The sequence below is a fragment of the Leptopilina heterotoma genome, unplaced genomic scaffold, assembly GCF_015476425.1.
Source record: "Leptopilina heterotoma isolate Lh14 unplaced genomic scaffold, ASM1547642v1 Lhet_228, whole genome shotgun sequence".
NCBI lineage: Eukaryota > Metazoa > Arthropoda > Insecta > Hymenoptera > Figitidae > Leptopilina > Leptopilina heterotoma.
This window is the reverse complement of record NW_025110946.1, coordinates 1,846,878-1,865,180: the sequence shown is the minus strand read 5'-3', so window position 1 is coordinate 1,865,180 and position 18,303 is coordinate 1,846,878. Positions and strand designations below refer to the sequence as shown.

The 18,303-nt window shown below is 29.9% G+C and overlaps 1 protein-coding gene across 1 annotated transcript in view; it reads left to right on the top strand.

The window, feature by feature from the left end:
• The window catches only part of LOC122502433 (GAS2-like protein pickled eggs), a 306,098-nt gene that overhangs the window by 102,987 nt on the left and 184,808 nt on the right, over positions 1–18,303 (top strand). The window lies entirely within an intron of this gene.

Genomic DNA, 18,303 nt, shown 5'->3' with positions numbered 1-18,303 from the left:
TCCCTTTTTTTAAAGTGTACTTTTTTTGTGTTTCGCATGTTTCGTGTTATATGGTTGCCATCCCTGTCAGTCAATTCACAAGTGACTAACCTAAAAAATTGCTTTTAATTTCTCATAAATGCGATAAATCGACTTCAAGTATTAATGTTTTGACAAGTCCAACGTGTTTATTTATTATATACAATTATTTTAATTCATATTTTTATGAATTATTCCCAGTTATTCCAATGCTATTGTAATTTTATCATAAACCCAAAATGATACCGCTTTTACTCATTTTGAGTCTTTTCCCCAGAAACTCAGAATGAGTCGAAGGGGTATCAGTTTTGTTGCACTTCAAAATGAGTATCATATGATACTCATTTTGAGTAAAGTTTTTTTCTGTGCTGAGACTTTGAAAATTCGTTTCTATTTTAATTAACACTAGACGACAATTGCGCGCCAACAGTGTTTCGAGTTTGACGATGAAAAATTAATTTTCAAAACATAATTAAAAAATCAAATAATTAAACATAATTTATAAAAAATAGACATATTTATATAAAATAATTGATCATATTTTGTTTATTATAAAAAACATTTATTACATGAAGTAATGCGAACAAAATCATAAAAAATTAGGCCTAATTTCCACAATTTTTTATTTTTCAAATACCAATTCCCGTGTGGAAAAATTTTAGGGCGCTGACCAAGCGCTTAATAGACTGTCTAACGTCTTTCTAGACCCAGGGCAGACGGTTTTGTCGAGCGGCTGTTCAGAATTGAAACGAAACTTCCACGCTATCGTCTAGAATAGACCAGCGTTTCTGGTCTGATCAGCAGTGCTAGTAAATTCTAATCTACGTCTATTCAAAATTTCTCATTATATGTTATGACAACTATTCTTAGAATGATAAAACTTAATTATATTTGAAATAATTTTAATGACTTTTTTTTATATAAAATTATTAAAAAATATTTTAACTTTCTGTATTTTTCACTTCAACTTTCTTTAAGCGTAAGGCTTTGTGTCTCTCCCAATCTTTGGCATTGGAGATATAGTAGTCTTTTTGTAAAATAAAATTTACTGCAAATCAAAACAGCCGGATGAAACTAGCAGTCGTACTCAGCACCAATCTTTAGGCGTCAACCACTAATTAATGAAATTAATAAATAAAAACTTACTAAATTTACTATTTAGTGGATATTGATTCCCAAATAACAATACTCGATGGTTTTTTAAATCATTAAGTATTACAAAATTTGAAGGAGAGGCATATTGGTAGATGACGCCTAAACATTGATGCTGAGTACGACTGCTAGCTTCAGCCGACTAATCAAAACACATAGAAACACATCAAAATCATTTTTTTTCAGGGCACATTTAAAATTAAATTATACAGAAAACAACAACAACATAGCACATTATTATTCACGTAAAACAGAAACCACAACAAATACTATAATTCACAAACAAAATGCATCACACACTGACTGATCTAACGACGCCAAACGACGCGACGCCATTAGGCGCCATGTTACTTAACAGCTGGGCATTCATCGACGCATGCGCATATAACATCCTAGACCAAATCTAGACGGTCTTAATAACACCGTACTAGACGGACATATTTGACTTAGATTTTTTCTAATAAGCCAATCTGTTAAGTCACTGATTCGGGACTTGATGGACCGTCTAGAATTAGACGGACTTGATGATTGCTAATCGGGAAATCATTGGACTCTAGACTGCCACAATATTTTTCCACACGGGAATAATTTGATAATTTCTGACCAAATCAGGTTCAAAAATATGTCAATCGAAGCGTTTTTTAATGCTCTACAAGTTGGTAATGATACTTTTAAAGTTACTTTTATATTTTTCAACAAAATTTTCAAAAAAGGGTTATTTTCGAAAAATTTAGATTTTTAAAACTTTAATATCTCTGGCTAATATAGACGAAAAATGTTCAATGAAAGCTCAAAAGATGCGTCTGAAAAAACTCTACAAAACTAAAGAAAAACATTTATAGGTTTCCTGACATTTTTCTTAAGTTATGTCCAAAAAACGTTTTCTTACAAAATGAAAAATGCAAAAAAAATATAGTTAAACTTTATGAATCGGGGTGAAAATACTCTCATTTTATGTCCCCCGGGGAGACCAACAATTTAAAAAAAATCGAGGCCTTTAGCTCTTTCTCGTTCTGAGATATTGAGGCAAATGTAATGTTAGTACACACACACACACACATCGGGACAATTTTTTTAAATTCGTTTTCTGGACTTCAGAGATAAAATTACATAAAAATTTTTTTATATTGCCCATTCGTGCATAAAGTACTAAAAGATTAGGTATAATGAAAAAAAGTTTGTAAATATGTCAAAAAATCACAATCAAAAATTTTGCTAATACAATCCTTCCTCTATGAGGAAGCAATTTCGAAACGGTTCTTGGTATTTATTCAAAAATAAATTTTATTTACTTATAAAATACATATACATTTATTTTATAATTAATTCAGGGTGTTCTGCAAGTACTAAGAAAAAAATTTCCTGACTTTCCCTTGACTCTTCCCTTTCTTTTTTTATAACAAATCTTTAACAAAAAAAAATTATGTGAGCTGGTAAATATTAACGTAATTTTATGATAGTGAACTTAAACACTTTATTTATCATCATTATAAACCTTCTTTTGTTGTAAACAAAGTATTACACACATAAAATCTAAAAAAAAACAAAGATAAAATAATTTAATTATTTGTTTATTGAAAAACCACGATCTAAAGCCGCGTTCCCATGAGATAAAATTAAAGTCATTTTCACAAAGTTTTCCAAATTAGAAAAGCCTTTTGATGATGATTTCAAAAATGAAAGAGAACCAATAAACGAAAGTGATTCACTTATTCAAGTATCTGGTCGGCTGAAAATTTAAAAAATAAAAAAAAATCTATTTCTTATGAAATTTAAAAAAAATCCTGATTTTGATTAAATTTCCCTGACTTTCCTGACTGCTGGACACCCTTATTAATATATTAATTATTATTAAACTTTTTTATAATATAAATATAATTTTATTTATAACAAAAAATTGTAGGATAATAAAAAATTAATAATAAATAAATTTTAAAATACAATATACCGTCAGAAATTTATTGTCAGTACGAACGACGGGCGAGCTAAGAAAAATTGCTGCTGAAATTAAATTAACATAGTTTATTATTGAAAAATGCAGCAATTTTTCTTAGCTCGCCCGTCGTTCGTACCGACAATTTCTGACTGTAGTGTATATTTTATTTTAAATCAATAATATAATTATTATTAATTTCAAAACGTTATAGGGTAAGTGCGGGTATAGTCGGACAGTACTAGTAGTCGGACACTTTCATGTTTTTTGGCAAATAAATAATAATGCATTGTGATATTTACTTAAAAAAATATACTGGACGAATGTGTAAAGTTTATATTTTATGAAAATAGTGTTATTTTCGAAAATAATTAAACAAGAAATATTTTATTTAATGTTTTAAAAATCATAGTGTCCGACTATAGATACAACCATTTTCGAGTAGCGCAATGAGTAGCACAAAGTTTTGCTGATAATTAATCATAAATTTTAAAACTTATACGATTTAAATATTATATTAATAACTTCTAGTATGGTTTAATTCCATTTTCCAGCCGATAGCAATTAAAAAATTATCTGTTTTACTTTATAAATCCAAAATATCTGACAGATGTCCGACTATAGAAACAAGGAAAAAAAGTGTCCGACTACTAAAGCATTCGTAATTTTTCATTAAAATGTTTATATTTTATTAAATACTCAAGTATTTGTAACAAATTTACATGATTTTTAATCCTGAAGAACTCATTTAATTGATAATGTGCTTATAAACACAGTAGATATTTGCTATTTCAAGAAAAAAAGCATAATATAAGATTGTATCCTTAAGTGTCCGACTACTAGTGCATTTACCCTATAATAATAAAATTCTTTTAATAACCAAACACTTTTATTTATTATTAATGTTGTCAGTTTCTTCTGACCTTCTTTTCTCTGTTGGTTTATGTATTTCTTTAATAATTTCTTTTAGAATTAATCTTTTTACATTTATAGATAATACACACTTCTCAGATGAAGCAGATAAATATACGTTTTATTATCTGCAATGAAAGACATTAGTAAAATTAATTATTTTATTAGTTATTAAAATATGTATAAAATTTTTATATTGAATTTAATCTTTCATAACATTTTTTAACATTTAATTTTAACAATTTTAAATATTTTATATTAGAATAAATTAAATATTAATACTATTTATATAAATTAAATATATAAAACTTAATCATTTAAAAATTAATTCAATTAAATTTATTTAACAATTATATTTATCTAAATAATTTCTTATCAATAATAATCTATTAAATATAAATAAGTTTCCTTAAAAAGCACATATTTATTAATTTATAATTTATTTAATTGGATTAAATCACTTTATTACGTCAATAATATATCTAAAGGAATCGCGTTAATTAAGATAACGATTTTCACGAACGTATTTCCAAAATAGATTAAGACTATTTTTTTAAGTACTTGAAAGACGAAGATGATGAAAAAGATTTGGATAAAGGGAATATAGCCCTCTTACGCACACTACTTTTATTTTAATGTGTAAGTATATGTTCGTATCCCTAGTAGAAATTTGTCATGAAGCCACTCGATTGTTCAAGTTCCCAGGCGGAAAAGTCGGACGAATACCGGATCGTCCAACCGTCTAGCACCCGCGCCGCACAGTGGTGCAAACCTGCAAATTGAGTTTCAAAAAGGTCTACAGGCCTTATTTTTTAACCGATTCTATTAATTTTTTTTTTTTAATGAAAGCTTACAAAATTGCAAAGAGCTTTGTCGAGCCTGATTTTGAAATTTTTATTTGTTTATATTAATTTGTTTATTGCAAAGTTAACCAAAAGGAAGAATTTTTCAAATAATTTGTTCTCCCATTTATAAAATCAAATATTTAATATTCAAAACTAGTGAAAATTAATGTTAGTGTACTCCTTGAATAAAACAAAAATTAAACAGGTGAAATTTTTAAAATTATAAACAAATTAAGTTAACAAACATTGACAGCTATAACAAATTGTAAAAAAAGACAATATCTTTAATGGATTTTGATAAAATTCGTTACTCGGGGGTTTTTGAGGTCGCTGATTACAAATCGGATGTTAGTTTTTTAAAATTCAAAATGGCGGATCCAATATGGCGGACGTCAAAGTTAAAAATTCATCTGATTTACTTGAAATTCGTTACTCAGGGGTTTTTGGGGTCGCTGATTACGAGTCAGATGTTCGTTTTTAAAAATTCAAAATGACGGATCCAATATGGCGGACGTCAAAGTTATAAATTCATCAGATTTACTTAAAAATCGTTACTTGGGGGTTTTTGGGGTCGCTGATTACGAATCAGATGTTTATTTTTAAAAATTCAAAATGGCGGATCCAATATGGCGGACGTCAAAGTTAGAAATTCATCAGATTTACTTAAAAATCGTTACTTGGGGTTTTTTTGGGGTCGCTGATTACGAATCCAATATCATAAGAACATGCATCCTATTCAAGAAGCATATTTTTTATTAACAGTTAATTTAGCTTTAATGTCGAATTAGAGAAATGTTTATTTATGCCGAAAGAGAATGCCAACGTTGGCATCGAAACTCCGCGTGGACGATTCTTATTTTAAATGTTATTGTAATAATTGCATAATCATTTCATCTACAATTACTGATAAATTATTTTTTCATGAATTGATTGTGTAGACGTACAAACTCCCTTAATGTTGAAAATATGTAATTCGAAGTTTGTATGAACTGTGTTTATTACATAAAGAAAAACAAAAAATCAGCATTCAATCTGCCCTTTTCAGAGCTAATACATTGTTTCAAACACCAAAAAATTAATCATCATTAGCCTTGGTAAGTAGGAACTCCGGAGTAATGATTTTGAAGTAAATCAGATAAATTTGTATTTTTGACGTCCGCTATTTAAAATGTTAAAAAACTAACATCTAATTTGTAATCAGCGACCCAAAAAACCCCCAAGTAACGATTTTTAAGTAAATCTGATGAATTTCTAACTTTGACGTCCGCCATATTGGATCCGCCATTTTGAATTTTTAAAAACGAACATCTGATTCGTAATCAGCGACACCAAAAACCCCCGAGTAACGAATTTCAAGTAAATCAGATGAATTTTTAACTTTGACGTCCTTGGTTCGCGCCCATTTGGCTTGGTATTTTTCCGGCACGTGAGACAATCTGAGCGGGAGGTTTGACGTCGAGGTATAATGATGTGCACCGTCGATTATTGTCCGGTACACACCATTAGAACTCGACTGTCGATAAACCGGTTGTGCTCAAGAGAGGTTTTCTACAGTTTCCCTCTCCACTGGCGAGAAAACCATATTATTATGATAAACATATTAATTTATATATAACATACATTTTTAATAATTTTTCTATTAATAAATATGATACAGTCAATTTATTATGATAACACTGTATATAACGGTCCCATGATTCAAAAGGAAGTTTAAGCGAGGTCGCTTCCAAGCTTGCGTGGCTATGCGGTATGTGTATTCGACTTGCGTTCTCGAGGTCTAGGGTTCGATCCCCCGTGCGTGCGATATTTTTCCGTCTTAGTTTTAATTGTTTTGTGTATAATTCTTAATAATGTTACATAAAGTATTATAGGTTTAAATAATTATTAACAATAATAATAAATTAGGCATTAATTTAAATAAGATAGTCTGTCTAAATTAATGAAAGAAAATAAGAAAAATATTTTTTTTAAAAACTTAGTTCAATAAAAGCAATTCTAATAATTATTTACATTTTTAATGACACTCATAAAAGTTTATTTACTACAAAAATATTAATAATAATTATTAATATTGAAGTAAATACTCCCCATGCTTTAATAATCAAATAACGAGCTTTAATATAATAAAATGCAGTCAGTATTGGATTTCTACCTGGGTAGCGAAAAGATCGGGGGAAATCCCATGGCCCCGACCGGGTCCCGACAGGGCGGACAGATCGGGCAAAGTGCCATGGCCCCGGTCGGTTTTAGTGTTTCAACCAAGCCGGGGCCAGGTCGGGTTGCCAGATCGGGGCCCGGTTTGTCCCGATCTGGCCCCGGTCAAAATTTCTGCACGGGAAGTTTAAAATTTTCAATTTTTGGTCATTATCTTCAAAAATATTTGTTCTACAAAAAAATTTTAAAGGAAAAAAAGATGCGCCATTCAATTTCCTACAAGAATGTATGTTTTAAAAATTAAAATTTTGAATTTCAATTTTTAGACCATTTTGGTATGTTTGACTGGCTTGATAAGCATGCAGTCGAGCGGAGAGCGGATTATTCGATCCAGACGCTCAATTATAGTTAAATTTTTTTAAATATATATATATATATATATATATATATATATATATCTATCCCTATTAATATAAAATCATATCGCCGCCGCCGCTGTTTCAGAAAGTTTTAAGGGACCCTTATAGAAAGGGGGAACATAGTCAAGGTTGGCCCACTGTCAAGGTAGGTCCATCGTCAGAAACAAGTTATATTTGACCTAAATTCAGGTCAATTTAAGGGCAGTTTTAACCTACAGGTCAAAATCACTCAAAATTTAGGTCAATTTTAAGGGCAGATTCAACCTACAGGTAAAAAACTAACAAACTAACCCCTCTGCCCTCAAAATTTAAGTCAATTTTAAGAGTAGTTATGACTTAAAGTTAAAAATTGACAAACTTATCGCTCTGCTTTCAAAATTTAGTTTCATTTTAAGAGCAGTTTTGACCTAAGCGTTAAAAATTGCGTTTTACTCTGCCCGTAAAATTTATGTCAATTTTAAGGGCAGATTTAACCTACAGGTAAAAAATTGACAAACAATTCCCTCTGGCCTCAAAATGTAGGTCAATTTTAAGGGCAGTTTTGACCTAAACGTCAAAAATTCACAAATAATTCCCTCTGACCTCAAAATGTAGGTCAATTTTAAGGGCAGTTTTAATCTACAGGTCAAAAATTAACAAAAAATTCCCTCTGCTCTCAAAATTTAGGTTAATTTGAAGGGCAGTTTTAACCTACAGGTAAAAAATTGACAAACAATTCCCTTTACCTTCAAAATGTAGGTCAATTTTAAGGGCAGTTTTGATCTTAACGGAAAAAATTGACGAACAATTCCCCCTGCCCTCAAAAATTAGGTCAATTTCAAGGTCAGTTTTCATCTACACCGCAAAAATTGTCGAAAAAACTTCATCTGACCTGACCTTTCCTTAAAATTTAGGTCAAATTTGACATATTTTTTAGCCTATACATGAAAAAAGCAAATTAATTAAGATTTTTTAAAAAGTCGTACCCTTATATTAAAGTTTGACGGAATTTTCGACCTATTGGTTAAAAGAAGTTTGACCTAAATTTCAATATTAAGTTTCAATTAATAAAAGATGTTATAAATTGACATTTTTTTTTTTTAAATTCTATTAAAATTATTTTTCTGTCCTCAAAATGTACTTTAATTTTAATGGCAGTTTTTTCCTACACTAAAAGAATTTTGGGCAGGCTGCAGGCTAAAGCCTGCATGTAAAGCCTCATGTAAACATGAGTGCCGCTAGAGCTCGCTGCCTCAAGCTCGCAGTTAACCTCAAAAAGGCGAGAATCTACTCCCGAAAGGTAAGCAGCAACTCCTCAGGGGCAGCTGCTCACCTTTCTGGAGTAGATTCTCGCTTTTTTGAGGTGAGCTGCGAGCCCTGCGCAAGGGGCACTAATTTCGGACATGAAAAGCCAGCAGCCTGCCTAAAATTCTTTCAGTGTACAAGTTAAAATTTGACCAGAAATCTCCCTCTGATCTGATATTTTCTTAAAATTTAGGTCAATTTTAAGGTCAGTTTTGACCTACACGTCAAAAATTGACAAGAAAATTCCTTCTGACCTACTGTTTCCTCAAAATTTAGGTCAATTTTAAGGTCAGTTTTGACCTACTGGTAAAAATGAAGCCCTCAAACGTCTATTATTTTACGTCGAAATCTTTAGTCCGTCCATAAATTACGTAAGACATTTAGGGGGACGGGGGTCAGCAAGATCTTGCGAACAATAGGAAAAATGGCGCTAATGTATGTAAAATATCTTACGAGGGAGGAAGGGGGTCAAATGTACCCAAAAAATGACTTACGTAATTTATGGACAGCCCCTAATGGCCCTTACATTACGTCAACATTTATGTCAACTGCAGGTAAAAAGGGGCCCAATAATACTTTTGACACTGAGAAAAAAGAATTATCAAATTTACTATGAGGAGTGTCAAACTTGAAAAAGTTGACACTATAATCACTTCCGTAAAGTAGAATTCTCTATTAGTTATCTTTTTTAATATCTCCTGTTATAATTTACTCTAACTCATTACTATGCCATCATATTAAGATAACATGATTTTAAAAATGAAAATAAATATTAAAAATAGGGGGTTGGCGCGCGAAGCGCGCAGGGGGGCGAAGCCCCCCTAGTATATATATATATATATATATATATATATATATATATATATATATATATTTAATTAATTATTAAAAATAATGAATTTATCGAAGACTCGAAGTGATCACTTTTTTCATGTTTTATAATAATATTCTCATAAATTGTTGAATTTCAAAAAGATTTGAATTTAAATGTTTTGAAAATATTAATTCCTATAGAAAAATAATAATGATTTTAAATATCTTTATAAAAATGAAGTTATTGCTGTTTTCGAATAATTATTTTACAGTTAAATAAATTCGTAAATAAATGTAATAGAACATTTTTTGAGTATCTAATCATTTTTAGAGTGAATCGCAGAATATTTTTTAGGGAAAAAGTCAAAATTTTGTCGTGAAATCAGGGAATAGTCAGGGAAAATTAAAATAAAATTTTTGTGGCAACTCTGATTAAAAGTTGACATCAAGTTTACTGCAAAAATAGGTGTCTTTTTTGATATCTTAAAATAAGATGTAAGATGGAAAAATGGTATCTTACATCTTAAAATAAGATGTTTTTTAAAGCATTTTACTGATATTTAAGATGCTTTATACGTTTTAGCAGTGATGAAGATATTTCTTCCATCTTAGAAAAGTAAGATACTTTGGTAAGTTCTTTAAAGTATCTTAAATTAAGATGTTTTTGTTGCAATAAGATGTTTAGCGATAAGTTACTTGAGAATCGTAAGATGCGCCATAAGTGTAAGTTACTAAAAACTAAGATACATAAAGTGTTTTTCATAAGAGCCCATAGTTAACCTAAAAACTTTTTGCCCCAAAAATACCACAGAAAATGTGTACGAAGATACTTTTAACATCTTAAATTAAGATGTTTCAAGTAACTAAAAAGTGTCTACCAAAACATCTTATAAATGACTACCAAAACATCTTGAATTAAGATACTTCTTTTTGCAGTGTTGACTCGGTGTATACGGATTTTGCGAAAGCATTTGATCGGGTTGACCATAATTTGTTAATTCTTAAATTAAAATTACATGGTGTGAGTGGTGTATTGCTTAAGTGGATTGAGAGTTATCTGAAGGACAGATCACAGTTTGTAAGGGTAGGATCACTTGATTCTAAGAAATTTTCTCCGATCTCTGGTGTACCACAAGGCTCACATTTAGGGCCAATATTATTTACGATTTATATTAATGACATACACCAGGTGATCAAACACTCAAAGTTTCTTTTATATGCCGACGACTTGAAATTGTACCGTAGAATACTTTCTGACGATGACATTGAACTTTTGCAAGAAGATGTAAATGCCATTGTAAAATGGTGTTCTGTTAATAATATGTCAATGAACGTCAGTAAGTGTTTTACAATTACTTTTTCTCGTGGAGCTCGTAATACTAATTTATATAGAGTGAACGGATCTGTCCTTCAGACTGTGACGACTGTCAATGATTTGGGTGTTGTATTTAGTAGCAATTTTGGTTTTAAGCAACATATCACCAATGTCTCTCAGAGAGCCTCCAGATTTTTGGGGTTTATTCTGAGAGTTTCAAAAGATTTTCGGCAGACCTCTACAATTAGAATTTTATTTGTATCATTAGTTCGTCCGCTTCTTGAGTATGCATCAATAATCTGGGATCCGTATGTTGATGTACAAAGTGATTTAATTCAGGATATTCAGAGACGTTTTCTACGTGCAATAGCGTACAAACTGAAGATACCGAAAGAAACAGGTTACCTTAAGAGAATCTGTCATATTTTAAATCTAGATTTCCTAGAGTATAGGCGTATGATCTCGGGTCTAATTTTTCTTTATAAGTTGTTAAGCGGACTTGTCGATAGTCCAGTTCTATTGAATCAAATTTCATTAAAAGTATTACCGAGATCATTACGATCTGTTAATTTATTTAACGTACCTGATCATAGGACTGATTATGGTATAAATTTATCGTTATCATCTATTTTGAAAAACTATAATTATATTAATAAGTTATCTTTTGATGTTGATATTTTCAGTCAGTCTCTAACATGAATTCGTATCTACTGTTAAACTATTTGCGCTAGAATAATAACATTTTCTTTTTTCTTATTGTTATAATTTGAGTTCTTTTGTACTTTAAAACTTCATTGTTTTTTATTTCTTTTATTTAAAAACAAAAATTTTTTTTTTCCTTTCATAAATGTTATATAGCGATATTTATTTAAGTTTTATGTTATCCCCAGCGCTATTATGATTATATTGTAAACTTTATTATTGATATTTTATAAAAAATCATTTAATTTTTGTTACTTATATAAACTAAGATTTACTTATGTAAAAAGGTGTATTATACCGTAAATAAACTAAACTAACTAAAATCGAATCATTTTTAAAAAATTTTATGGAAGCTATATGATAAAAAATTTTAATTATATATGCAATTTGTGTAAACAAATGAATTTTTATCCCCTTTTTGAGGAAAAAAAATTCCCCTTTTCACCTTTTTGGAGGAAAAAAGGTACTGTTATGCGTGTGATACACGGAGAGACCCACATTTGTAAAAATTACTAAAAATGGTTGCAATGACCGGAAATAAGGGGACTTTTAGCATAATGTACTACAGAATTTGATAAATTTACAAAAGAAATAGATAAATTTGCTACATTGAAATAGCAAGTTTTAATATTTTGTGTAAGAGTTGTAAATGTAGCGAAAATTGATTATAGTTTTCTCTAATTTCATTAGACAAAATCTGACAAATGAAAACATTTTCCACTAAAACCTACTATCCACTGAAGTAATTTTTGGTGAGCAAGTGTGGCTAACGAGTGCAGTCATATGGCGCCTGCATTTCTATTGGTTACTAACTTCGTCAATCTCCGTAAATGAGTCGATGCCATCTGATCATTGACAGTGACTATGTTTCGCGTATGTAAAATAAATTTGGATATTACCTACAATAATTAAATATAAAGTGAAACATAGGTCGTTCGTTATCTCAGAAATTGACCATTATAAATTAATAAATTTTGTATTTATTCCTGTCCCAAGAACTATGTCTTATAGTAAGTTGTTAAAAGTAAACTGCTTTCTCGTAAGTGCTGTAAATTTTCATCATTCAATATATAAGGAAACAAAGATGTATACTTTCAGTGAAATTCGTTGTCGTGCGTGCAGTTGTGTATTTGTGTATTAGTTAACCGCGTCTATACATATAAGTGAAATAAACATGTGTGTGTCTTCAAATATTTATCCAACAAATATATAAGTGTGTGAGTCTGTGTATGTAAAAATCCTTCCAGTTTATCTCCATAAGTCAAGAATTGACGGGAAACCAGCGATAAAAATCCGTATTTTTTCTTTCACTCTTTCTTTCTGCATTTGCAAACGACTATAGTAATTTTACGTACACAATACTTGTGAGTTTACTACAGTTGTTTGGAACTATTGAACGAAATAGTAAGAAACTTTGCTAATTTGGTGAACATTTGTCGGATTAGTGACTTAGTGTAGAAAATAGTAAAAAATACAAAAAGTCCCCTTATTTCCGGTGGTTGCAATGTGAAAATAGTAAATTCTAGTGTGATTTTATACAAAATAGTAATCTCGGTCTCTGCGTGTATCTTAAAGGATAAATTTTGTTATATTCAAAAAGAAAAATAGAATTCAGGATTACACTGGATAATAAAAATGTATGATTGTGTTCAATATTTTTATATTTTAGACACAAAGTCTGGCACAACGTTTCGGCACCAACATTGGTACCCTCTTCAGGTGCAAATCAGTTAACAAAACCAACCTTTAACAATAATACAAAATTATAAAAAACATTCTCAAAAAAAATTATTTAAATCAATTCAATTATAACCTAAAAAAATAAAACACATGTTTGATCAAGGTTTGGATTTGTTTGTACTCACCAACTGTTTGTAAAAAAACATAAACTAAATTTAAATTTATAAATTATAAAAAAAACACAAGGACATGCCCAATATTTGGACAGTCCCTTTTCAAAAAACATTACATTTTGTTATTTGTAAATTCTCAAAAAACAAAGAAACCCTTATTTATAGAGGTTAACTTCATAAAGTAAGAAAAGGTTAGTATAAACCAACCTCTGTCCTTGATTTCAAATTTGTTTAAAAAGCGCCAAATTTGAAATTAGAAATTAAAAATATAAAAAAATATACTACAAATATTCTACAACACATTCCAAAGATTTTTTAAGGTTAGAAATATCAGTCTTTAGATTAATCGAATTTTGCTCTTCTTTCTTAATGTAAAGCATTTCCATCAATTCTCTCCTCTTTTTATTCTTCTCGATGTGCAATACATTAACATTCTCCCAATCAAAGTCATGATCATTTTCTTTCCTATGTTTCGAAATCACATTATGATAGTATTCATTTCTATTTAGATTATTTTTATGCTCACTAACTCTAGTCTCTAAAATTCTCTTAGTTTGACCAATATAAACTGCTTGGCATTTTTTGCATTGCAATCTAGTAGATCACATTTTTCTTTTCAAATTTATTAAGTTTATCTTTGCCTGTATTATAAAATTTTCTTGCCCAAGGGAGAAGACGGCCGCCATTTTCATACAAATCGAACAAGTGAATGACTTTTACTCCCTGTCGTCTGCTAACTGAAATCGCCGCTTTTGTGCATTAGGAATGAAAAATATCGTAAGTAACACGAGAATAAAGGCAGCCAATTTCTTTACGATGATTTTTGTGACACTCGTTCCGGTCTCGGGGCGCCCTCGACCTCCACTCGTGTCACAAAAATCACCGTAAAGAAATGGCTGCCTTTCTCCTCTTGTTGCTTAATATACTATTCTATACCAATTCGTTAAAAGTCTACCTGCCTTGTCCTTAATTACACAGGCCTACAAATTTCAGACCCAGAAACGGGATAAGTCATTTCCGATGTAGTTTGTCACCCTGAATCCAAAACTGGCAGCGAAATTGCTCTATCACGTCAGGATTCTGAGATATTCTAACCTAAATGAGTAAAAAAGGCCATTTTTGGCAACATTCGACTCTCAATAAAATCTACAAAAAAATTTTTTTATCATTGGAACAAATTTTAAAAGAAAGTACAATTATTCACCTTTCAAAACATTCTGCACCGGATCCGATCCGACTTTTTTTCACTAAGATACAACAATTTAAAGTTTAGGTTACACGACCTAAAAACTGAAAAAAGGAAAAAAAGAATAATTGGAAAGTACTTTAACTTAAGCATCTGATTCTTAATATTTTGGGATTGTTGATTAGAAAACCGATGTCGGATTTTCAAAATTCAAAATATCGGATCCAATATGGCGTATGTAATATGGCGACATATTTTTAAAAAATTTAACGGATTCGCTTGAAACTCTTCACTCGGGTGTTTTTCAGGTCGCTTATTAAGAATCTGGTGTCACATTTTCGAAATTTAAAATTATTGTGGATCTAATATAGTATTATATGTTAGTAAAATCGAAAAACGTAAAATTCGAAGTCTTTTGAGTACTTGAAAAAAAGATTTCCACACCTATAGATATCTAAATTGAGAAAAGATGTATTTACAGGTCCAGATATAAGCAATGGAGTGATTCTGTATTATATTCTAAAAACAAAACCAACTATACGAAGATCCTTTGTAAAAAAATGTGTAAAGGTTCATAAAGAAAAATAAAACTTTTAATTTTCTTTACTAAAAGAGTGTATAAATTATCCCCTAAATGTTCGAATTTTACGTTTTTCGATTTTACTAACATATAATACCATATTAGATCAACAATAATTTTAAATTTCAAAAATGTGACATCAGATTCTTAATAACCGACCTCAAAAACACCCGAGTAAAGAGTTTCAAGCAAATCCGTTAAATTTTTTAAAAATATGTCGCCATATTACATCCGCTATTTTGAATTTCGAAAATCTGACATCGGATTCGTAATTAGCGACCTCAAAAACCCCCGAGTAAAAAGTTTCAAGCGAATTCGATCAATTTTTTATTTTGACAGCCGCCATATTGGATCCGCCATTTTGAATTTTGAAAATCCGACATCGGTTTTCTAATCAACGATCCCAAAATATTAAGGATCAGATGCTTAAGTTAATGTACTTTCCAATTATTCTTTTCTTCCTTTTTTCAGTTTTTAGGTCGTGTAACCTAAACTTTAAATTGTTGTATCTTAGTGAAAAAAAGTCGGATCGGATCCGGTGCAGAATATTTTGAAAGGTGAATAATTGTACTTTCTTTTAAAATTTGTTCCAATGATACAAAAAATTTTTTGTAGATTTTATGGAGAGTCGAATGTTGCCAAAAATGGCTTTTTTACTCTTTTAGGTTAGAATATCTCAGAATCCTGACGTGATAGAGCAATTTTGCTGCCAGTTTTGGATTCAGGGTGACAAATTACATCGGAAATGACTTATCCTGTTTGTGGGTCTGACAAAATTCTAAATTTTGTAGGCCTGTGTTATCTGGACATCAAGAAAATTAATCTTTTCATCTTCTTCATATTCCATGGTAAATTTTAGTTTTTCATTATATTGGTTACATTTATCGAATAACTCTTCAATCTTTATTTTAGGTAAATATATCACAGTGTCATCAACGTATCTAAAATAGAATTTAATACCCAAACCAGCCTCAATCACAGAGTGCTCTAGATCATCAAAAACTCAGATAAAATTGGCGAAATAACTGACCCTATAGGTGTCCCATTTAACTGTTGATAATATCTACCATTGAATTTGAAAAAAATAGAGCACATGAGAAATTCAATGCCTTCTAAAAAAACTTTAAAATTCATTCTGGTAAATTCCCTTATCTTCCCCCATCTCTTCTTAATCCCTTGCGAAACCAAATCAAAAGGTATACTAGGAAACATTTTCACAACATCCAAAGAAATAAAAAAAAAATCTTTCAGAATTTCATTATTCTTTATCTTTTCTCTAAACTCAAAAACTGTTTTTTACTGAGTATTCCGAGGGAAGGACAGATGCTTTCAGAATATTATTGAGATATTCTTCCATTTTTCTTGTTGGTGAATTTATGGTTGACACTACAATCCTAACTGGATAATTTACTTTATGTACTTTATAAAGCCCAAAGCATCTTGGTAAGTTTGTATTATCAGTAGAAATATGTTTCTTTTCCACATCTTTATCCAAATAACCCTTCTGTCTCCAACCATCCAACATTTTAAATGCTTGTTTTTAAGCATATTTGTAGGATCTTTGTCCAAAATTTTATAATTGTTTTTATCATTTAATACTTCTTCTACGTCTTTATAATATTTTTCTTTTTTAACCAATACTGTGATATTGCCTTTGTCAGCATATGTACATAAAATATTTTTGTTGCACCTTTTAAATTTTTTTGTTTCTAAAATTTTGGATTTAAGTTCTTTTTCAAGAAAAGTTGGATTTTTTGAAGAACCATTTTTCAAAAAATGTAAAGATCGATTAATAGTTTTACTCCTAAACATTTCTTGTTGATCCCAAGGAATCTTATAGATACTACTTTCTAAATCTTTGACAATCTCACCAATCAGCTCTGAGTTCTCATTCACATTTAAATTACAAAAATCTTTCCCTAGTCTAAGAACATCTCTCACCTCTCCCGGCACTTCTACGTTGCTCAGATTCACAAACCAAGGATCTGGTTGGTCTAAGCCATGAACTTTATGCAAATTTAAGTAATAAAATTGATCATTATGTTGTATATTTTTTTAACAATCTAATTTTTTATTGTATTTTTTATTTTCAAAATTAAGAATTCTTTAGTTTATTTTTACCTGTTGTTTTATCAAAGTTAATATCACAAATTTCAGTAATTTATCTTCGAAAATTAACTTAAATTTAACAATTTCTTTCATTAAAAATTTATTATGGTATATTATATCATTTAATTCAAATTTTTGTAATTGTTTACTTAAAATATCAATTTTTTGTTGAAACTGTTTCTTGTAGGAACGACTATGAAATTCAAAACTCCTAAAAACTCTACTTTTAAAATAATTAATTTTTCCTGTCAAAACATCAAATTTTTTACAATCCAAAAGAAAATTCTTCCTCAAGATGTTATTCCGTAGATTTTTATTTAAATTAATCCATTTTTTAATCAAGCTTAACTTCTCCGATCCAAATTCTTTTCGTATATATTTAAAAAACATTTTTTTTCTTTTAATCATGTAAATTGATCCCACATCCAAAAGAAAAAAACAAACAAATTTCTTTGAATTTATCGACTTATCAAATAACTATGCCTTTTTATAGAACGAAAAGAAAACAGTCTCATGCAAACATAAATTTCAAGAGCAGCTTCACGTAAAGTTTCGAGTAATTATGATCCTCATAATTATTTTCGCAGTTAATTTGTAATGGCTGAAAATATATATACCTATATAAAAAGATAAAAAGTGTAGATAATCCACTTAGAGAGAGTCACATCTCTTCACTATCTGACGCTAGGTAATTAACGTTAAGTAACCCGCAATTAAAACAAGACATGCGCACTCTAACGCACAGTCGTGTGGCGCCAACTCAACTATTAAAGCTCTTCTCTCATATGTCATATTCTATTTCTTAAATTATCAACTACTAATTTGTGGATAATTGAATAATTAAGATACACAATGTACTTGGGGGGAGACTGACTATTTCTCCCACATTAAGCAGCTCGTGCACCAAATGTGACACAAGTTTTATATTTGTATTGTATAATAAAGGGGTTTTCTTCTCCTTCTCTTTTTTAAAGAAAAATAACACGGATATTTTTGCCTATAAGGAATAAACAGAGAAGCGATGGAAA